General features: G+C 37.5%; 1 protein-coding gene across 12 annotated transcripts in view; it reads right to left on the bottom strand.

The window, feature by feature from the left end:
• Positions 1-23,517, bottom strand: part of tjp1a (tight junction protein 1a) — a 143,285-nt gene that overhangs the window by 43,879 nt on the left and 75,889 nt on the right. Inside the window, exon 1 of one of the 12 annotated variants that reach the window (XM_048184358.1) lies at positions 7,206-7,578. The exons of the other annotated variants lie outside the window; for them this stretch is intronic. The gene's annotated coding sequence lies outside the window, so the exon portion shown is untranslated. Of the gene's footprint in view, positions 1-7,205; positions 7,579-23,517 lie in introns of those variants that run through there. 12 annotated transcript variants of the gene reach the window in all.

Raw genomic sequence — 23,517 nt, 5'->3', positions numbered from 1 at the left:
TGCCCAGATTTACAGTCTGGATGAGCTGACAGATTTCACAAAAAAAAAAAAAAAAAAAAATAATGTAGTGTATGATGGACACAGACTCTAATGTTTTAGTTTCAGATTATGAATCCATCCAGTTGGAGGATATCAAACATTTTTTTATATATTTTGAGCCGATTTTAGAACACATTGTTTTCATGAAAAGTCATGTAGTTTTACTGATTCTGGTTCTACTTAACTATTTCAGCATTCCAGTTTTTCAGCAGTGTTGAGTAATAAAGAATGGACAAGAGTTGAAGAAAAAAAGTCTTGCATTTACTACCCTTTGCAGCTAGTTGTCAAATGATTTCAATGGCATATCATTTAGCAATAAGGCATAAGTGGCCAAACATGTTTATATACAAATATTACATGTGGGTGAGCAGCCAAAGTGGTCAAAGCAGCAACAGCCACCTCTGGCTCAGTTTACTCCTAACATTTAGATCAGTCTCAAATTAAACACCATTTACACTTCCTCAGGGTTTCTTGCCTTCACTGCTCTATTCATGCAAGAAATGGTTCACTCAAAAATTCTGTCAGCATTTATTCACCCTCATGTAGTTCCAAACACATAAGACTTTTGTTCATTTTTTAAAAACAAATCAAGATTTTGTTAATGAAACCTTAGAGAATAAATCTCATTGGTTCTCACGTGTCAAACTAACATGTTTGAAATTCCGTTTAGCATTTTTCATGTCATCTATATGTGTGCGCTGAACAAGTTTATATGAAAAATAGCCTAAATCTATTAATTATATAAAGTGATTGTGTTTCTTCAGAAAACATGGATTAAACTGCTTGATTCATTTGAATTACATTTACAATGTATTCATGAAGATTTGAAGCAGAATTTTTTGTGTTTCATTTAAAATATCTTCATATGTTTTTCTAGTACAAACAAAAATCTTATGGGCGTGAGTAATTGATGACAATTTTCATTTGTGAGTGAACTATCTCTTAAGGAATCTTTCCAGGAATCTCATCCCTGCTGAGAAAACATATATGGACATATGGAAGCTTATGGTCAGAAGTATCTGTGTGGTCAGGTAACAGTCAGTCACTCCACAGTGCTAGAAGCCATTAATATGAGTCAGGCTAAGCACTTCAGATTCTCTAATCTGATGAGATTATCTTTTTATTATTCACAACAACACAGAGCTAAGAGTAAACACACTATTCTGAAACCTGAGCTGTGCGAAGCAGAGATAAAACCTGAAAAATCCTTTACATAAGTCTACATTAATAATAAAATTCAAAATGAATATCCCACATTTCTGCCACAATACCATGGTGATACTACAGTAAATACATGGTAAATGATGCTGATTTGTAGATTAAAAAGCCTTCTGACTGTTTCGTTGCGCACAGCGTTTCTCCTGTTTGTCAGTGCTGTTTCATCTGGCTTTAAACTAGTTTAAATCACCGAGACATTTGGGTTCTTCACTGAACTCAAACGCTTCTCACAGCGCTTTTTAGTGGCCGCGAGACTGATCAGCAAGTAAACACATACGCTCGAGTAAACTCATGTCGCGCTGACATTTGAATTTTGAGTCGAGCAAATAAATGGTCTGTGTGCCGTGCCGTTCAAATGAGTTACGTTCTGCTTATTGGTGCATAAACTTTATCGAACTTTTGATATTGTTTTATCGAAGAAATAATATATTGCGACAAATACCGTTATCGTTTTATCGCCCAACCCTATGCAAAAGTAACTCTCCTGAAAGCAAAACAAAACAAGGCCTCTATTTGCAGGACAGAGTCTAAAACAGCAGTGATCTAATAATTCCCTACAAGCAGCAGCAAACAAAAAGTCTTTTTGTGTTCAAGAATGCCTGGGTATATTTATACATTCACGTTTGTTCAGGCCTGAGGCCTAGTAGTGCTGCGCCAAGAAACAAAAAGCAGGCATGGGCAGTCCCGCTCAAAGCCAAAGAATTGTTCTGCCGCTAAAGAGAGTCTTTGTTTCAAGCAGACCTCAGACCTGCCAGAAAGCGAGTAGGGGTTCAAAGAGACCAGATAGGCAGCTAATAGTGAGCTCTGACAGCCAGGTGAAACTGAGAGGCTTTCTAGTAGATCAGCAGCCATCTTTTCTGGGCCAACAGCTTTGCTAAAATGGGCAGGCAGCTTAAAAGGTGGTGTATCTCTGAGAGATTTCTCTCTGGATCAATAAAACTGATACGGATAAGCAGTTTCAGAGTGTTTGCTAGCGAGCTGCTGCACTCATAGCTGTTAAATAATGAGTGATCTGGTCATTAGACTCCTCAGCACACTAAAACAGCACGACTATAATTTAGAGTCTAAATACAGGTTTCTGCAGTGTGTTTCAAACAATACTGACTGGTTTGAAATGCAGTAGGGAGGTCCTCCAGTACTTGAGCGAGTAAACTGAACTCTCTCTCTCAAAGAACATTCCAGAGAATTCATTCTTCTCACGCCTACATCAAATAAATACACGCGTATATTAACACAACACAGCCTGGATTGCTTTCCTTTGAGAATTCTCAGCTGCTAAAGCCGCTGAAATTAGAGCTATCTCAGGAAAAAAACTGAGAAATGTGTTAGTATGGAGGAGATAATAAACAACACATAAAAGAGCCGTAACATTGAACTGCTTAAGAGACTTCAACCTGAACCACTAATATATTATTGATGATGCAAATGTCAGCATGATAAAAGCCACACGTGCATGACCATTGTCCACATTAAAGCACAAATTACTAACTTCAAATTAAAAATTTAGGGCAAGACATGATAGGTAAAATATTGGCATCTTCTGCAACAATTTTAAGAGTGACAATCTTAGTCTTTGATTCCCTGCTAAAAATTAAAGCTCATTTCTGCTCAAATCTCCTGGCGGTTAAGGTGCTGACCATGTCCTTTCTGCTTTGACCAGGAATGATCCAAACCCAAACAGGATAACCTGGGGTAGAAACAGCTAAACAGTGATTTGGTGAGGTCATAAACATCATCTACAATACTGAATCTGTGCAGCTGTTTTAAGAAAGTTGTGTATTCAGGAAGGAACAGTTGACCGTTGACACCACTGTGAGAACGGAGCCCTGATTGGACAGGACAGGACACAACCAAGAGCTGGAATTTACAGCAGGAAGCTCCTTCCTGCTTGCAGGGAGTATTTTCAACTTTGAAAGAAAACACCCAAGCCGTTACAGCATCTGATCGCCTTGAATCAGTCAAGCAAAATGCTATACAACACAAAACATGTGTGAATAATTAAAATCTTAAAGAATTATTAATTTAAGGACCAAATCAGGCTCTAACCTCAAAAACCTTGAAATTAAAAAGCAGTGTAATTTATTTTATATATTATTTTACAAATTATTTTACAAAGCAGTATAACACTTTATTTTACAGTGTCCTTGTTACACGTTACATGTAGTTACTATAGTAATTACTATAAATTGTGTATAATTAATTACATGCAACTAACCCTAAACCACACAATAATCCTAATCCGGTAACACTTTAAAGGTGACATTACATGCTACTACATGTACTACTAGTAATAATAGTAAATTGTGCATAAATACAAGTAACTGACCCTAAACCAAACCCTAACCCCAACCATAACTCTATAGTAAATACATGTAGTTAATTAATATCACTCAGTACTTATTTGGGTAAGTATAATGTATAGGGCTGCAACGATTAATCGCGATTAATCGTTTGCAAAATAAAAGTCTGTGTTTACGAAATATGTATGTGTGTGTTCTGTGTATAATAATTATGTATATATAAATACACACATTCATGTATATATTTGTTTGTATATAAAAATGTTATATTTATATATAAAATATGTATATTTATATGTAATATAACACATATATATTACGTAAACACAGACTTTTATTTTGCAAACGATTAATCGTGATTAATCGTTGCAGCCCTAATAATGTAACTACGTCACTTTAAAATAAAGTGTAACCCCTAATCTTAAACCTGTAGTAAGTACATTACTCAGTACCACGGATACCTTAAAATAAAATGTAACCCAAAAGCAACATAAGCAAAAACATGTTCACCGTTCTATTTGTCATTTTATGACTCATTTACTTTTCGAAACATGGACCTGATAGAGAGCTACAAGGGCTCAAAGTGGCATTTTGAAACAGGGCCTATGTCGGCAATTGCTGAGTGCACTAGAGACCAGAGAGATTTTAGACCGTATTTACATTGCAAGCTGAAATGTATATATGTATACATTTATATATGTATATATATGTATATATCCCTGAAAGGGTGAAGGGTTCTAAGGCTGGCATCCTGGGACTGCCCTGCATGATTCACACACAGAAATTACAAGGCATTCACAACCCTCACCTGAGTGACAAGAGGTTTAAACATATATATATATATATAAACCTCTTGTCACTCAGGTGAGGGTTGTGAATGCCTTGTAATTTCTGTGTGTGAATCATGTAGGGCAGTCCCAGGATGCCAGCCTTAGAACGCTGGGCTGCCCTTCGCCCTATATATATATATATATATATATATATATATATATATATATATATATATACATACATACACACACACACACACACACTAGACCAAGCCTGTTAAAGGATTAGTTTACTTTCAAATAAAATTTTCCTGATAATTTACTCACCCCCATGTCATCAAAGATGTTCATGTCTTTCTTTCTTCAGTCGAAAAGAAATTAAGGTTTTTGATGAAAACATTCCAGGATTATTCTCCTTATAGTGGACTTCAATGGCCTCCAAATGGTTGAAGGTCAAAATTACAGTTTCAGTGCAGCTTCAAAGGGCTTCTTCAAAAACTTACGCTGTATCTCCAATGCCTTCCCTATTCAACTTACGGAATGAACGTGGCGCCAGTTCCGTTTTTTTCCGTAAGTAGAATAGGGAAGGCATAGGATATACAGCGTAAGCTTTTCGAAGAATATGGAAAGTGGAAGCACGTACAAGGCAATCATTTGTGTTTATAAAGCATACACAGTTGTATTTTTTTCGAAAATGACCAATCGTTTTGCTAGATAAGACCCTTATTACTCATCTGGTATCGTTTAAAGCCCTTTGAAGCTGCACTAAAACTGTAATTTTGACATGAACATCTTGGATGAAAGATGAGAGAAAGACATGAACATCTTGGATGACATGGGGGTGAGTAAATTATCAGGAAAATTTTATTTGAAAGTTGACTAATCCTTTAAAATCAAGTCGGCTAACAATGATGAAAAATTTACGAATAAGAAGGGAATCAGATATGAGAGGTTAGTTGTTGGTCGGATGGTCAGATATCAGCTGCATCAAAACCACATCTGAAAGTGACCAACCTCATATGTGTTTTCGCTATGAACTAGGGTATAACGGTTCTTGGTTTAAAAAAAAAAAAAAAAACAACAACATTTAAACCATACCGTTCTCCACCCATGGTTCGGCACGACTGTGACCAGTCATTTTTGTCATCATCACCCTATTTGGACAGGCACAAAACAATAACAAAAAATGCTGGGCAGGGCTCGACAATAAGGACTACTCGATGACCAGCCTGAAAGACACTAAGGACAATTGACGGAACTGTCACTGTCCTGAACGGGCCAGTGCTGCATCATCACAAAAGTCATTTGCAAATTTTAAGCCTTGCCAATTTAATAATTCGAGCACAAGAGGACATGAAATAACTCAGAAGTTTTGTGCAAGTGTACACACAAATCCGAAGCGTGAATACGAAAAGCCGTATCTCAGACAGCACATGAATACTAATACTATTGATTTTGCTTTCACGTCTTCTTGTGCTTCAATGAAAAATTCACACAAAAATCGCATAAACATGCTAGTCTTGGCAAGAATCCCAGTAAACAGTCTAATATGTCTTAAATGAACATTAACAGTCAAGAAAAACAATGTTTGTGTATTAGCAATGTGCATCTCCATTACTGAGGCCGATGCAATACGCATCTCGATGCATAGCCAATGATACAATACATTAAAGATACATATGAAGCAGCTACCGATGCAATATGATTCACCCCAATTACGATGCGATCCGATTCGATTCAACACAATGTGATATGATGCAATGAAAAAAATATGATGCTATGCAATTCAATTCAATATGTAGGGCTCTATGAAAAACTTGAAATACTCCGTTTTATTTTTTACCAAATTCTGTTTTCTGTTTTAATTTTTCTGGATTCCATTTTAAAGTTTTATTCAAAAACAATGTCTAATTAATTGAATTAATAAAAAGCAACTTTTAATTTGTTTACAATAATAGGGCCCTATGAATTTTTTTCCAGAAATTCTGTGCTGTGTATTTTAATTTTTCTGGTAATCAATTAAAGGCATAAAACTTTGAATCAAATTAAAATTTAAATAAACCCTTTCATTTTTTGTTATGTTAGAACTGATGCATCGCGATACAAATGCCAACTTGTATCCGATGACTTTTTTAAATCGATGCATCACATCGTTAACTTTTATACCGATGCGAATCGGTGAATCTTACCATCCCTAATGTGTACAATATTAGTATACTGGATCAGTGCATTATTTTTTAAAGTGACAGCAGCCTAATATTCCTGCTGCTGTCTGTTTTTAATGTTACTTAAACAACAAACGAAATCACTCACTGCTCTTGACTGAATAACTTTAGTAACATTGATAAGGATTCATCTATATTTAATTTATACAGTGAAGATTATGCAGTGTTATTTTACATTTGACTACTTTATACAACTTCTTTACTTGAAAACTACCGTTAAACCTACCTGAAAAAAATTAAACCATGAGTAATTTGAACCATTAAACCCCTAGTGGACACGCATGCAATATGATCCGATCTGTGCCTGGCATCTAAAAAAAACGTAATTAGTTGACAGTGTAAATCCAGCCTTAGTTACACAAGAGGCCACCTTTACTGCAGCCCATCCTGCAAAGCTTAAACAGTGATCAGTCAATCTGATGACTTCACATGCCTTGAGCCACCACACACTGCAGATGTTTTCTGAGGACAAGCCTCTTCATTCCATTCTCAAATTGATAACTTTGATAACCTTTTTTTTTTTTCTTTTTTTTTAATTATGGAATGCAAGAACATTCACAAATTCTGAATTTGTAACCCATTTGGAGACAGAAGTCTCATTGTTGAATGTGGGAATTGGCATAATCCTCTCTGCTGCAGAGTGTAACACTCACAGTTTGGTGGTAGTTGGTTGAATCAGGTTAATAAAGATCTGTGTGTCTCTCCGTGCATTTCTTCGTCTTGGCGCAGATCCATACAGACTGCAACGGTGTGCTGTACACTCGCACGTTTAATGTATATCCACACAGAAAGAGTCAGGTAGCCGGGGGCGGTGCGTGAGCACAGAGCCAGTTCTTCCAGCGTGCTAAAGATCCTTCATTAGAATGACAGACAGGAACTCCACATGTTCTTAGGATGGATGCAAACTTGCATCAGGCAGTGAGAGATGATATCCAGAAAAAAAATACCCTCTGCAGTAGTAGTTTCTCACGGCTTCTTCCTCCGTACGTGCAGTGTTTGTATATGCGTGTGTGTGTGTGTGAGACAGAGAGAGAGAGAGAGAGATTGTATGAGGAAGGGAGGAAGAAACACACCCACAATGTGTCATGGGGGTGTTAGTGATGGGGGAAATGAGACACCGTTGCTCATGCTCAGCCCTGGACTGTGTGCAGTCTGCTACTTACAACTGCAAAACACCCATACATATAGATACCTGCAGCTTATTTATATTCATACTGTCTACTGCAGTACACTGCACCATGAGTGTTTAATACCAGGATACACACACACACACACACACACACACACACACAAATGAAGGATCACTTTCATGCTCAAAGGGCACTATGTTAGACACAAATCATGCCAATTAAATGATTTCAAATGCAAATGTGTGTTCACACTTGGCAGGTTTAGTTTGATTAAAACGAAATCTGGTGCAATTTGCTATGTTTGTGCAGTTAATTTGAGTAAGTGTGAACGCTGCCATCCAAACCTTAGTGCACACCATACAAGCGGACCAAGACCACAGAAAAGATGGGTCTCAGTCCGCTTCCAAATGAACTTTGGTGCAGTTCAACTGAAATATGAATGCAACATGGAGCAAAGACATCTGCAGGTGAAATCATATATTCCAGGAGAACATGAGGACTACATGAAGCAACACAGCAAAAAAAAAAAAAAAAAGTCAAGGTGTGCTGGTTAGAATTGCACATTAGCTCCTGCAGGTAGATGTCATGAGAACACCATCTAATTCTGTAGGCATCTTTCTCTAACGTCAATTATAAGTAGCTTCAATAATATTTCATTAGGGATGCACAATATATCGGCCACCATATGGGTATCGACCGATATACGATAATTTTTAATGTTATCGTTATTGACCCGATAAGAAAATTAGGCTAATACAATAATGGATTACTTCCTTCAGCTGAGACACTTCAGATGAACACTGTTCGCCATGACGGTTTTGAATTGCTTGAAATATGATTGGAATCACTTCAAAAGGGAAAATACAGATAGGTGCAACATGTGCAGTGCAAGTGTGTCATAGTCTTCTTAAAATTATAATGAGAACACTACTGTAAAATAATGTTGTGAATTCTTTGTACACCCGTGTTTCAGCGCGTTGTTACGGGATAGGTGCATCCACAACGGAGTTACACCTTTATGACTTGCGCAGTCGCAGCCTTTTGTTTTGTGCAATTATAAGTAGTGAAATCACATTTATTTTGTGTGTGTGTGTGTGTGTGTGTATATATGTGTGTGTGTATATATATATATATATATATATATATATATATATATATATATATATATATATATATATATATATATATATATATATATATATATATATATATGCATGCTGGTGATCATCTTTAGTTTCAGCGCATGCAGCTTAAACAGCAATGCACAACATTAATAACTATGTTCGGGACTGTCGTATACATACCATTATAATTGAGAACACTATTGTAATAAATTGTTGTGAATTCTTTGGGTTTAGTTGCTGTGTTTCAGCGTGCTGATACGGGAAGTTACACATTACACAAGTTACACATTCAGACTAGCATGTAACCTGGTTCAATTTCACTGGCGCATTCACGTCATTTTATGCAGATATAAATTGTAATATTATTTAATATTGAAATAAATATATGATTAATAATATACACAATGAGTTAATTAATCTGCTAACAAGCGTTTTAGTTACCCAGTGTTCATTCAGCTCTCTTGCTTTAGGGCACACAGCTCAAACAGCAATATTTTTCTAGTATCATTTATCAACAACATGTTAATTAAAATTAATTAATTTGAATTCAAATCATTTCATTCATTGTCTGTGAGGAGGCTACTCCATTTTATTTATCCATGACATGCACTGCAAGTTGTCCAATTACTTGTTTGCACTATTTAGGTATTATTTTATTTATATGGCAATAGAATTTTTTTTTTTTTGGATAAAGAAAGTTGGCCATAGGAGTGCAAAATTCATTTTAAAACTGGTTCAAACTAGGCTACTGTACTGCATATGTTTGATTTATGTTGAAGTGCTTGGGACATGGCTTTTAATGGTGAGACCTTTGTTATATCATATAAAAAAATCATATATATAATCATATATATAAATCATAAATCATATATTTAGATAATAGATTTATCGGCCAATATATCGGTTATCTGCTTTCAAATATAAATAATTATCGGTATCAGAAAATTGAGCCAAAGATCAGCCAAAGATCGGTGTTATCCCTATATTTCATTATATTATAATGTTGTTATAATGGTTTTTTTTTTTTACAACCAATTAATTATTTTTGAAGGGCTGAAATGAAAGGCGTTTATATGGTTCCATGCCTGCTGTGTTTCGCATTACAGCTTAGAATTCACTAGTGAAGGGTTTAGGATTGTGCACATTCTTGTTATGTCATTAGACAATCAGAATTGCCAGGTCACTTCCCTACAGTGAAATCCTCTAAACTTGAGGAAAACACACATCAGTTGTTTAGTTATTTGCACATCTTTCTGCAATTTGCTGATCTGATAAATAAAGCATAGCTTCTCTAACCTATATTCACAAAGAAGGGTCAGCAGGATTATTTTCTGTTCTTCTGTGTTATTTTTAAAACATGCTAAGGTCACATGATTTTTTTTCCCCCCGTTTCCTCACAATCTGCTTTGGTCCCTGGGCTGTGCCCTGAAAAAGCTGTACAAACTCTCTCTCTCTTCAAACAGGCACACAAACACACACTCATAACACACTGGCACACATACACACAGGCCAAATCCATCTTAAACGCAGTAATCCTTTAACAGTTGGATTCAGAGGGGCTCTGTGTGCATCTGTTCTGCAGACATATGATTCTCTGTGCTGTCAGCTTCCTGCTCTTTGTGCTAATGATGACATAGAACATCAACAATTTAGTGTTAAAATGTATGAAATGCAAAAAAAAAAAAAAAAAAATCCTAATACACAAATATATGCAAAGTCCTCAGCACAGATCACATTTCAAGCCATTTATTCTGGTGACTTCTGAAAAGGTGTATTCCAGAGAAACAGGAAGGTTAGTTTATGCAAATCTCAGAGTAGCCGTGACCCACAATTTCTTGTGTTTGCGTATTTAGTTGTTCGAACCTTCAGAAAACAGTTTCTTAGGACTGAGATAACAAAGATGGCTGTAGTAGTATGGTTTTAATACATCGTGCAGCTTTAGAAAACGGTCTAATAATGCGGTTCATGGATTCTCATCCATGGAATGTGCCACTTCCGGTATTTGCCTGTTACTTGACATGGGTAAATTGCAATTGAGGATTTTTTAAAATTGAGTACTCAAATTTTAAATGAGGAATTGTGAAAGCCCTACAAAAGGTGTTCAATTTTAAAACTTAGGACCGCTCACACCAACAACTAGGGGTGTAACGATTTATCGTAGTACGATATTTCGCGATGCAAACATGTTACGATATGCATCGTAGAGTGATGGCGATACTTTTACGATATGACGGCAGTTTAATCTTATTGGTTGAGCTGCCGACGTGACCTACTCTGCAAGGTGGCAGTGAGAGAAGCCGGTTGTCACCGCATATAAATGGTGTGTCTAGTTCAGTAAGTGTTTCGGGCACACGTTGAATCTTGCAAGCAGGTTTAAACGTTTCTCATGTCAGTCTCTTGCATGGTCGCGTGAGAAAAGTCGTGGCTTTCTTTCACCGCAGTGCACAGCAACAGCTGTGCTCACAGAAAAGCAAAAGACGCTTGCGATGCTTTGCTTTAAGAAGTTCTGAGGGGCCGTTCACATATTGCGTCTTTTCCGCGTGCAAGTCAGTTATTTTTTTTCAAATGTAGCCGCGCGACAGGCACGCTCATATAATGGGATCAACGCGGTCGCGACGCGCATGCAATTCTCAACTTTTCAGAATGCTGCAAGCGCACCGCAGGTCGCATGACAAGAATCAACCGATCAGCTATGGCCTTTCCGTAACAAAACATCAAAAGCTCAGCCGAACAGCTGATCATAGCTGTACATGGTGGTTTTTATATCTTATCTCCATCAATATATCTCGTAGTAAAACTACGCGATGCCACGGGAGCGCAAGCGCTTTGGAAAGAAGGAGAAGCGGTGCGGCCGCGCCTTCCACGCGTTTTTAGACGCGATATGTGAACGGCCCCTATTCATAATTCTAAGTTCATGTTAAATTTAACATTTTTTTTCAGTGACAGACAGCCCTATTCAACTGTTAATTTGAATACAGAAGGTTTTTATTAAACCTTAAAATGTGATCTTGTATGTACAACAAGGAAAATTATTGAAATTTGTTCATGTTTTTTGAATAAATCTTGTTTGAATTTCAGTTTCATTTTGTTCAAAATATCGTGATACGTATCGTATCGTGAACTCCGTATCGTGACCCGAGCGTATCGTTACACCCCTACCAACAACGATAACTATAATGATAACTATAATGATAACTATATTGGCGTCCACACCAGCAGACAATTTTGTTCTGTTTATTCTAAGCACATGCTTTTCTGCCGGTTTAAATGCTTGAGCTCATTATAGCAGGATGACTTCTGATTGGCTGTCAGTGTTTTTATGATCATTAGCTGGAAAAAATGTTCTGAAAGTGGTTCCAACGATATTGTTTCTCTGTGCCGTTATCGTGATAGATGTGGTGTAGACTGTGCTATTCTTTAAAATTGAGAACAAGTTATCGTCCTTGATGTGAACAGGCCTTTAGAGAGCCAACAAAGAAAATCATTGTCCCATCTCCTACACTGCAGTTTTCAGCTAGATCTCTTCACCTTTATCAAATGAAGCACAAGAGAAAAGCCACTGCAGTCAATAAATCTAAAGACGTATTAAATCCTAACAATCTGCCCATTTATACTCTGTTCTTCCTACTGACTCGGCTTAAATAGCTACTATGTAGGTGTGAATCTCTGGCCTTAGAGACAGTAAGACTGAGTGGTGGGTTTAAAGGGATAATTCACCCAAAAATGAAAACTCTGTCATCATTCACTAACCTGATTTTGTTTCCAAAAAAAAAAAAAAAAAAAAAAACGACTTTCTTTCTTCTGCACTTAAGAAAAAAAAAAATTTTTTTTCATTTAATCAAATTCATTTCTTGGTTACCAACAATCTTCAAAACATCTTGTTTTGCGTTCCAACATGAGGGTTTGGAACAACATGAGGGTGAGTAAATGATTTTATTTTGGGGGTGCACTATTCCTTTAATGTGCTCCTTCAGATTTTCAGGGACAAAACAAAGCAAAGTTGCACCCAAACAATAAAACTGATCCTATGAATCAATGGCAGAGTTGAAACACATTAGCCAAGATGTATTATATTATCCACAGGATGCTGAGGGGGAGAAAATGAGAGAGCGACAGAGAGACATCTAATCTGGTTAAGCAGTTCTTGACAATCAAAGTCTAAAAATAGCCCATGGCAGCCGTGAATGAGCTGGAGAAAGAAAGAGTGAGAGAGACAGTAAGCAGAAAGACAGCGCATTGGGGAGGGGGTTGTTCCCACTGTCTCTGTTGTACTCCAGAATTTAAGCATGCAGGATCACCGTCAGCCAATCAGAAACAGGCACCTCCAGTGGAACAGCGTGCCAGCAGGGTTCTCATGATGTCATAATAGTAAGCGTAACCATGGTGACTTTATCTGATTCTCTTGCTGGCTCCCAACGGACAGAGCACCTATCAGACAGCTACACACGTGGACCTCAAAGAAAGCACACTCATATTGCAGTAGTAAAGTTTTCCTGTCTCTTCTGTCGTTCTTGTACAAAAAAGCTAATCAATTTAAGACTAGAGGCAACAGTTTTATTCTCAGCCATGATCCTTGGCTGCACCTCGACAACTCATATTCATTCATGTGATTCTTCGAAGACCAATTAAAAGCATTAAGGCTGATGTTTGTACTTCCTGCATCACTATAGACCCTGCTCCTCGAGAGCTAGGCTGCATCTGAAAACGTAAAAATGCTTCCTTCGAAAGATACATTTCAAGGTAGGAAACAGGGCTGGGCGATATATCGCATGCAACTGTCACGCGCATTTCATCAGTAAAGCCGGTTCCCTGATTACCGCTAAATCGCCATCACTTGCTTTCAAATGGAGCGGCATTTAATAGACAGAGCCGTAGATCACTGACAAGCTACGCAATATCGTGTTCATTATCGCAGATGAATCGCCTTCGATAATGAACGCGATATTGCGCAGCTTGTCAGTGAACTACAGCTCTGTCTATTAAATGCCGCTCCATTTGAAAGCAGGTGATGGCGATTTAGCGGTAATCAGGGAACCAATATATCGCCCAGCCCTAGTAGGAAAGCATCATGGCACATCCAAATCTAATATTAGCTTCACGTCCTGTCTGACTTTCATCTGATTTATTTTTGAGGGCAGCACAGATGTACCCTTTGCTGTCTTTGATATCCCACAATCCTGCTGTGGAAAAACAAATGAAAAACACAAGCGCAGCTCTGAAAAGGAGCAGGGCTACGTAAGGTTGTAGAAGCAACAATTATAAAAAGGAGCACAAAACCATCATCAACCTCCTTTCAAAACCAAGGATGCATTAAATTGATAAAAAGTGACAGTAACAACATTTGTAATGTTAAAAAAGATTTATATTTCAAATAAATGCAGCTCTTTTGAACTTTCTATTCATCAAAGTATCCTGAAAGAATACATCACGATTTCCACAAATACTTTATGCAGAAAAACTGTTTCCAACTTTGATAATATCTAGAAATGTTACTAGCACAAAATCAGCATATTATAATGATTTCTGAAGGATCATGTGACAATGAAGACTCAACACCTCTTCTCTGATGATGTATACTCGAGGGCGGGAGAACCAGTCACTCACAAGATCACAGCAACAGCAAGCAACAACAATCCAATGATGCAATCAATTCCCCATGGACAAATCATGTACTACAATTTTTTTCTTGTTTGAGAAGCCGTTTCACTTGGATATATGTCATAGGGAAGAAAAGACTATTACAACTTCAGTTTCAACAGCTTTTGGTAAACTAATAACATTTCACAATATTACCATTTTACTGTTTTTTTTTTTTAATCAAATAATTGCGAGACAAAAAAATCTTACAGACCAAATCTTTGAATGGTATTGTATACGGTCTACAACCCTAAAGGCCCTTTCACACCAAGAAAAGATAACTATAACAATAACTATATTTAGGTCCACACCAACGAACGATAACGGTCTGTTTACACGCGCTGCAGTTTCAAAATGTGTACAATATGTTGTACACAGCAGATGTCCTCAGCATGCTATGTTTCAAGTGAATAGCTAGTGTAATCGATCTAATCTATGAGTGAATTTAGCTGACAAAGTCAAAATAGTGGAATAAAAACAACGCCTAGTCTTTTTCATTGCAGGAGGCAAGACAATGTTGTCGAAACTAGCACTGGATACCTGAGATAATTTTATGTTACACTGTTTGCTAGCCTGGCATAAAGATCTCATTGTTAATACTTCAACATTTATTCTGAGGGTATGACCGATTGTTTTCCATATATCCATTTATTTTCCTTGAAAAGGGGGTTTGAATTGTCAAACAGTGGAGGCTTTTCTGGACCTCGGCGATTAACTTCTCAATGTTATTTTAAATGCACGATTTTAAATGCACAAACCCTTAAATTCTAATGGATTCTGATTGGCTGTCAGTGTTTTATCGTTCAACAGCTGGAAAAAAAATCATTCTGAGTGTGATCCCAATGATACCGTTTCTCTGTATCGTTATCGTAATAGCAGTGGTGTGGACTCTGCTATTCTTTTATATTTAGAACGAATATTAGAACTATATCTTTATCCTTATCTTTATAGTTATTGTTCTTGGTGTGAACGGGCCTTATCTAGCAAAACGATTGGTCATTTTCAAAAAAAAATGTAAATGTATATGCTTTATATAAACAAATGATCACCTTCCAAGTGCTTCCGCCAAAACCGTTCTTTCGTATTCTTCAAAAAGCTTGCGCTGTATGTTCTACGCCTTCCCTATTCTACTTACTGAAAAAAATGGAACTGTCACTGCGTTCGTTCCGTAAGTAGAATAGGGAAGGCATATCGTTTTGCTAGATAAGACCCTTATTCCTCGTCTGGTATCGTTTAAAGCCCTTTGAAGCTGCACTGAAACTGTAATTTTGACCTTCAACCATTTGTAGGCCACTGAAGTCCATTATAAGGAGAATAATCCTTAATAATTCTTTTCGACTGAAGAAAGGAGGACATGGACATCTTGGATGACATGGGTGTGAGTAAATTATCAGGAAAATTTTGAACTAATCCTTTGAGAACACAATGTAAAATAGTAAGCACTAACTGCAAGACCACGTTCCCATGTTTAACTAACACAGCAGAAAGGCTGACTGATGTGCAAAGAGGAAGTAGAAATAAAAATATAAAAACCTCTAATCCTGTGCACTCGGATTAAAAAGTTAATCTCCACAACGCTTCTCTTAAAGGTCCTCACAACCTGAGAAAGGCTGTCATCAGCAAGAAAACACCAGCACACCACTAACATACATGTACAGGAGACTGACCTCCATCATGCACCTTATGTGTCTGGCATCTTAAGAAGGCTTCCTGAATGATTTGCGCAATATGCTAATGTGAAAATTTTTAGTAGATCTACAAGCACCTGTACAGTCTCGCTACACAAAGTGAGAGATCATATGAGATCTAAAGAACAACTCAAATGAAGCAAAACTGCATAAAATACCTCAGGGGTTAGGGCTGAAACGATTGTCAACATTATTGACAATAAAAAAATTGCCCAAAAATATTTGATGTTGAATAGAGCTTTGATCTCAAATGACCTACTTTAAGGGCCTGCAATAACATGGTTTGACCAGTGGGGTGGTGTATCGCAATACTGTAATGCAGCCCACCTGGATAAATAAAATAAAATAAAATAAAATAAAATAAAATAAAATAAATAAATAAAAGCTGTCATATCCAGGGCTGCCAACTCTCACGCATTCAGACTCACGCAATAGACACAGAATTTGTGAAAGTTGTAGAAACCAGACAGTTAATTGTGGTTTTATCATCAGAACATGACAAACACTTGCCATTTATCATGTAATATTCTGTGAACATTTCACAGATAAATATTAGGTGTTTTGTCTTTTAGAAATGCACATTTGACAGTAGCAGTAGCTTGAGTTGGGTTGCAGATTTAAATGTATGTTCATTATCAAAAACAGTAACCATGGATTTTCATGCATTGAAAATATTTTGGCGACTGCCAAAATGAATCTTTGACCTGCTGTGGCAAGCAGGGTGTGAGCTACTGAGCATCACCTGCATGCCACACCGGCGTGTCTGCTCCGTTCCCACAGCACTGCGTTTCCAGTGTCAGGTCAGTAGCCCAAAACCCGCCCTCAACACGCCTCCATAGAATGACGTCACACAACCCCACCATTTCAGTAGCTGATTGAAAACTAGTTAGATCGCATAATAAGCATGTCAGAAGCGAACGTTGGGTCTTTACTTATAGACATAAGATTCTAGAGCTGCAACAACTAAATCGATAAAAATCGATAATAATCGATAATGAAAATTGTTGACAACGAATGTCATTATTGATTAGTCATGTCGTCCAACCGTACATGGAAAACTTTTACCAGTCACGTCAAATAACAGCACTGAATAACGCATTTCAATGGACAAAATGTTTCCTCTACTATTTTTAGACGCAGAGTGAGCTGCTGCTGCAAAGGTACCTAATCCAAGCTGCCCAAAACATGAGAATTATTTATTTTAAGCTTGAAGCTAATGCATTAGCGTAACATTTAACATGGCTTGCACCGTCAAGAGCTTTGACAGATGCGTGTGCCGTTTAATGTGTTTCCTCAATGCAAAACTTTAATTCTGTAAGCATTACAAATTCACACGAGTATTTCCATTTTGCACGATCTCTCATGTCTTACTATACTGTTATCTTTTCAGCCAGAGCAACAGAAGGAGCTCACAAACAGAAAACATGAGTTATATGAGTTACCCGGAGGATGTCATTTATATACAGCAAACCAAATACATGACTTTAATCACATATGATTTGTCTACGTTCTTCAAGCATCTCTGGTATTTTCCATAAACGTATTTATTAGCGCAACGGTTAGCATAAGTAGCCTTTAACATTGCACAAATATATTTCTGCCTCATACAATGATCAGAATCCCCGTTGGTTTGCAATCCAAAGTTATTTCAAACACTCACTTGTGTCTGAAAATGAGTTGAGCTGAAAATTGTTTTAATTGTCTTAAATGTTGAGGTTAGCTGGTAGCCTGGTATGACAACATGGAAAAAGAGCAACAGTGTTGACCCTCTCCTGATTCAGGTAAACTCCGCCTTTGTTCATGACCACTCCTCAAGCCCCAGTTGGCCTGCTTTGGACCAAGGTATTCAGCAGACCAAAAACCCCTGTCCGCTGACCCCGAGGAAGCCCGACGAGGAACAATCAAGCTCCAGAAGTGACAGTGGAAATGCGACTTGCCCTGGCACACATTAGAACGCTCGCTTTTTGCCTGACAGTGGAAACATGGCTCATGACTAACTCAGTCCTTACTGCTGAGCTTCCAGCTAACTGCTGTGTGTTTAAACAAGCAAGACCCTCTGATAAGACTTTCTCTTTCTCAGCATTCAACCATTCAGCATCAAGCATGTGAGCATGCTTTATTGCTGCAGTGTTTACAGGCACCCTCATAGCAAGGTCATCTGAACTCAGCCAAGCATCTCTGAGCCGACAGCACAGACGACGAAGAGTCAGAACAGCGCACAAACTCTTCAAGTATGCTTTTCTGTAAACTCACCAAAGTGTAAGACTTCCTCAAGAGTGGTTCACCCATTCCTAGAGTCAACAACCTACTAGTTCAATGGTAAAGATGTATGCATTGACTACATTACCTCTTTCTAACTCTGACTCGCACACACCCTCTATTTTATTTTAAGTTTGCAGTGGCAAAGCGCTGGCAGGTCAGGGATGATAACCAGGCCACAGATTCTGGCCTTGCCACAAGAGTTTTTAAATCAGCGCTGCACTGATCCAATGAGCTCTCAGAGAGTTATCTGCCCTACACACACACATATATACACACACACAAAACCACAGGGCAGGAATGTGCTGATAAAAAGCCAAGGCCCTTCACACTCTCTTTCTTTTTCATTCTCTCTCTGACTGGACTGTTATAACAAAAAGATGAATTCAATCCCCAATTTGTTAATCATGAAATGATGATAATTTGGCAATCAGGTAAGCCAACACCAATCTCAAAAGACTTCATGACCACAGATGTTAGGGACTTTGCACATTTCCAGTGATCTGTTAAAGATCTGTGAGAAGATGAAGGCCAGCTGGTCAGCACAGGTTTTTAGACAGGCTGGCAAAACACAGTCTGGGCCTGTTGCTTTCCTTGTCTTTTGTTTCCTAAAGACCTGACACACACCCTCTTTACGGATCCAAACTGCGGGGTGGGGGTTGCTAGGGGGGTTGCTTCAAACCTTCGATAAAACTCATTGTATGGTGTCCTGTAATTGGTTATATCTTTCAGGCCTATCCACACTGATGCAGGGTCGTTGGCTGAAAACTGATTTGTTTTTTTTTTCAGCTTTTCAGAGTTGTTTCTCAAAGCCACTCTGATCTCCTTTGTCAGTGTGTTTTTGGTCTGATTATACAAGACTCTGTCCCCACTTCACTAGGCTGCTTCTTCGGCCTGATGAAGCAGTCTGAGTTTTGCTATGAACCATGGTTTGTCACTGTTGTATTTAAACTAAGTCCTGGTAGGAATGCACATATCCTCAAAGAAACTGATATATGATGTTACCGAATCTGTGAGCTCATGCAGTTTGGTGGCAACAGCCTCAAAAACATTCCAATCAGTGCAGTTGAAGCAGGTTTGTAGTTCCTGGTCTGCTTCGTCGGTCCATCTCTTTACAGTCCTTCACCAGATGGATACTAGGTGCAGTTCTAAACCCACACTGTTGGAGCTTGACCAAAGTGCCGGCTCTCTTCCTACGCTTGCATGTCTTGGAGCACTTAAGCAGTGTTGCTGATCTGCCAACTACAATGTCCAGCAAAATGTCAGAATAATCAAAAACCAGTAGAAGACTGGGTGGTGTGTACTGTCAAATGCTCAGCAGTTCATCTCTGGTGAAACTGATTGCATAAGAAAATCAAAAGACAGGACAAACTAACAAAAACAGTAAAACAACAGAGAGCTATACAAAGAGGCAGCCATCCGCCTTAGCACCATCTTGGTTAAGCGACAATATAGCCTATATATTAAAATGCTATTAGTAAAATTATAAAATATTTGTGTTCTCTCTTTATTACGACAGGTAGTGTAATAAATGACTGTATGTTGTGACGTCACAATGTTTTCATAGCATTCAGTTGGCACATTTGTTTGAAGTACATTGGGCAGGATGTGCAATAGTGTGTTTATTTGTCAATAAAATAAAAATAAATAAAATTTGTGTTTTTATCCGATTAATCGAAAACTTAAATCGGATTAATTAATTGAACATTATAAATGTCTGTCACATTTCATCTGTTTAATGCATCGTTGCTGAATAAAAGTATTAATTTAATTCCCAAAGTCATTAGCAGAGGCTGATTTAGTGTAAGTTATAACTGCACGTTACAGTCATAATGTTAAGTTTTGTATAGAGGAGGTGTTAAAATAATTTATTAGATAGTGTGTCATATGTCCATGTTCTGCGCTCTGAGCTGATGACCAAAACGAGGCTGTTCCCACATCTGAATTCCATAGCCAGAGTCTGTGATGCAAAACACACACACAGACACACACACACACACATACATACAGAACCACAATGATGTGTAACTGTACAACAACAGCCTCATTCAGCAGGGGGTGCCTTTGTCAGGGTGTGCAAGAGAGAAAGTGAAAGAAAGAGAAACAAAGGGGCAAAATGATGAGTGAGAGTGGAAAGAGGATGATAAATAGGACACCTTGGTGCTGCTTATATCCCAGACCCACAGCAACCGCAGTCTCCCCGGACAGGCCTCCTAGCCGAGGGTCACGTGACCAGTCCGAGATCACTCAAAGAAATTCCCAAGCTCTTACAGGCGGCATTCTACACCACAATGTCTGCTCTGTGGCTCAAGATAGACAACCAGAGAGTTAATGAGGTGCAGCTAACACTAGATTAATTCCCTCCACCACTACAGTATATAATTAATATCCAGGATTAATTAGGGCCTCCCCTTCAAATAAAAATATAGTCTATATGTATGAGTCATATAAACATACTAGAGCTGCATGATTCTGGTTAAATTGAGAATCACAATACTTTGGTTTCAAACAGATATCACGATTTTCCCACAATTCCCAACAGACAACTAAACAAAATAACATGTAATTTACAAGAGGTTCTCACAAAACGTTAATTGCTGCAGTTTATTTAAAATGTTTAATTAATCTGAATTAATTGTTTTAGAAAAATGGTTTGTTTGAATGAATGATTCAGTGTATCACTCAAAAATGCTTCACTTGTTTTATTACTGGATGAATCAGCGTTTTTAACCCTTTCCGTCATGAAGGTATTTTCAGATTTTTTTTTTTTTTTTTTTTTTGAGTGACATACACAAAAGTAAAAACTCATAACTCCAAAACTATAGCATATGACGTCACACTACTCAAAAAATGAAAATGGCTTGTTCTATGAGACTGTTGAGGTTTTAAGGGGATTAAAAAAAGGAGTGGTTGGATTTTTATCATTATAGGGTGGTTGTGTACACGCATTGCCAACACATTTATGTTCAAACACCATAAAAAGTGAATTTTGCATAATAGGTCCTCTTTAAAGATTAAACATGCAGCTCAATTATTTATTAATTATTATTAATAATATATAATAAGCATTATTACTGAAATTTTTACACTGTGAAATGCTAACTCTTTCCTAGATTTAGGTTTGGATCCCCATCACCCTGTCTGGGTTAACTCTGAGATAATGACCAGCTGACTGTACATTATCCCTTACATGCACTACCGTTCAAAAGTTTGGGGTCAGTAAGATATTTGTTTCCATCAAAGAAATGAAAAAAAAAAAAAAAAAATGTATACATGGTATTGTATTTTACAAAACATTTCTTTAATTAAAAAGGCAACACAATACTGTGTAGGCCTAAACTTTTCTTCTTTTTAAATTACCATTGAGACAAAAATAGCATGCAAGAAAATGGAGGGTTGCCCCTTGGAACTGATGATCTTAAACCAAGAACAGCAACCATCTGAGGCCAGAGGTGGGATAATTTCCTCAACACAAAAAGTTTGTGAAGTTTGTCTCAAAACAAACTCAGTCTGTCTAGACTGAAGCAAAACAAAACTAGATTGCATAAAACTAGATGACTCATAATAATCAACTAAGTCTGCAATGGAATGCCCGATGTGGCATATGCAATTATTTCCCTCTCAGGCTGAAATAAACAGAACTTATTTATAATTGAAGACTTCAGATGCAAAAGCCTCTAAGTGCCATCTGAAATTTTCTTCTAAAATGAGCATTTTTATCAAGCTTGTATGTTTAGGGTCAGTAATTTCACTCTAATTGCAATGAAAATGACCTATTAATTGCCATTAGAATGAAATTACTGACCTTAAAAATACAAGCTTGATAAAAATGCTTATTTTAGAAGAAAATTTCAGATGGCACTTCAATTATCATTTATTTATATCATTATGTATTTATGGATTTCACATATTAATTTATTTGATTCATTATATAATTATAACTTATCATAAAAAAACAGTTCAGTGTGGCCTAAATGTGCTGAATTAATTACTTTGGATATTAAAATATGTTCTCAAAATTAGGGGTAAATCCCCTAAATATTATTTGCACCAAGATCTGAAGTATTTAATTTTGGGAAGGTTCTGTCAGTTACCCGATCATTCAGCTCATGGGCTGATTCTTGGACACAATGTAACATCAATGAAGAGAGAAAGATAACAGAGAAAGGCGACAGCTGTTTTCAGTGTCTGAAACTAGCAGAAGAAGAGATGTAGAACTTCAGATTCAAGTCAAAATCCAAGACAAATACTGTTTATGATGAAATACACAAGATCCTCCAACAAATCTACAATAATATAATAAAATTTATTAAAATAGCTCAAGAGAAGTCGAAAGTCAAATTAAGTCAAAAGAGCTTACAACAGTATCAGCAATACTCTAGAACTGCTGCTTAAAGCTTCTGGGGCACAGCAAAAGTGGAGGAAATTGCTCAAGCGTTATCTTCAAAACAGCCTTCTAGAGTTTCCCAGCTCCATAAACACAGACTAAATCTCAGCTAACCTGCTTTGTGCCGTGGACACAGCAAAGCTGAGATCAGTGGACCTGGGTCTGAGACGTCAGGCCTAATGGAAATCTGGACTGCCAACAGACACTGAGGAGCCAAGAAAAACCACCCACTAGTAAAAACACAAACAAGAGAGCTTTACAACAGAGTTTTTCGTGTGGCAGTGAGCTTGTCAGGTACTGTATCTTAAAAGGAGTGATTGCACCCTTTCAGGGCCTTGCATTCTCATAAAAACCACAACACCACTAATCCACTGACTCACACACACAAACCAAACCTCCATCATTATCCCAACACTCTCACACACTCCATTCCCACAAATCTAGCAGCGATCACTATCATTATGCACACACGATACAATAATAACAGACCATTATCAAATAAATACAGCCAACTCAGTCTCAGAAGTAAATAAATGCTGTGAGGTCTGTAATCTCTTCAAGCTCAGTCTGCATTTAGCCATCGCTTAAACAACAATTACACAGGGGGCAATACCGCTGAAAATGATCCACCTTATCAATGCGACTTACTCTATGGATCTGTTCAGAAGACGGAGCTAGACATAGGCAGCACCTGTTTGAAATATTTAGCCAGTTCAAGCTGAGGTAACATGAAGGAATTT

Source organism: Megalobrama amblycephala, linkage group LG3 (assembly GCF_018812025.1).
Source record: "Megalobrama amblycephala isolate DHTTF-2021 linkage group LG3, ASM1881202v1, whole genome shotgun sequence".
In the NCBI taxonomy this organism is placed as follows: Eukaryota; Metazoa; Chordata; class Actinopteri; order Cypriniformes; family Xenocyprididae; genus Megalobrama; species Megalobrama amblycephala.
Note: the sequence above shows the minus strand (reverse complement) of the source record. Positions and strands in the feature narration are given on the sequence as shown.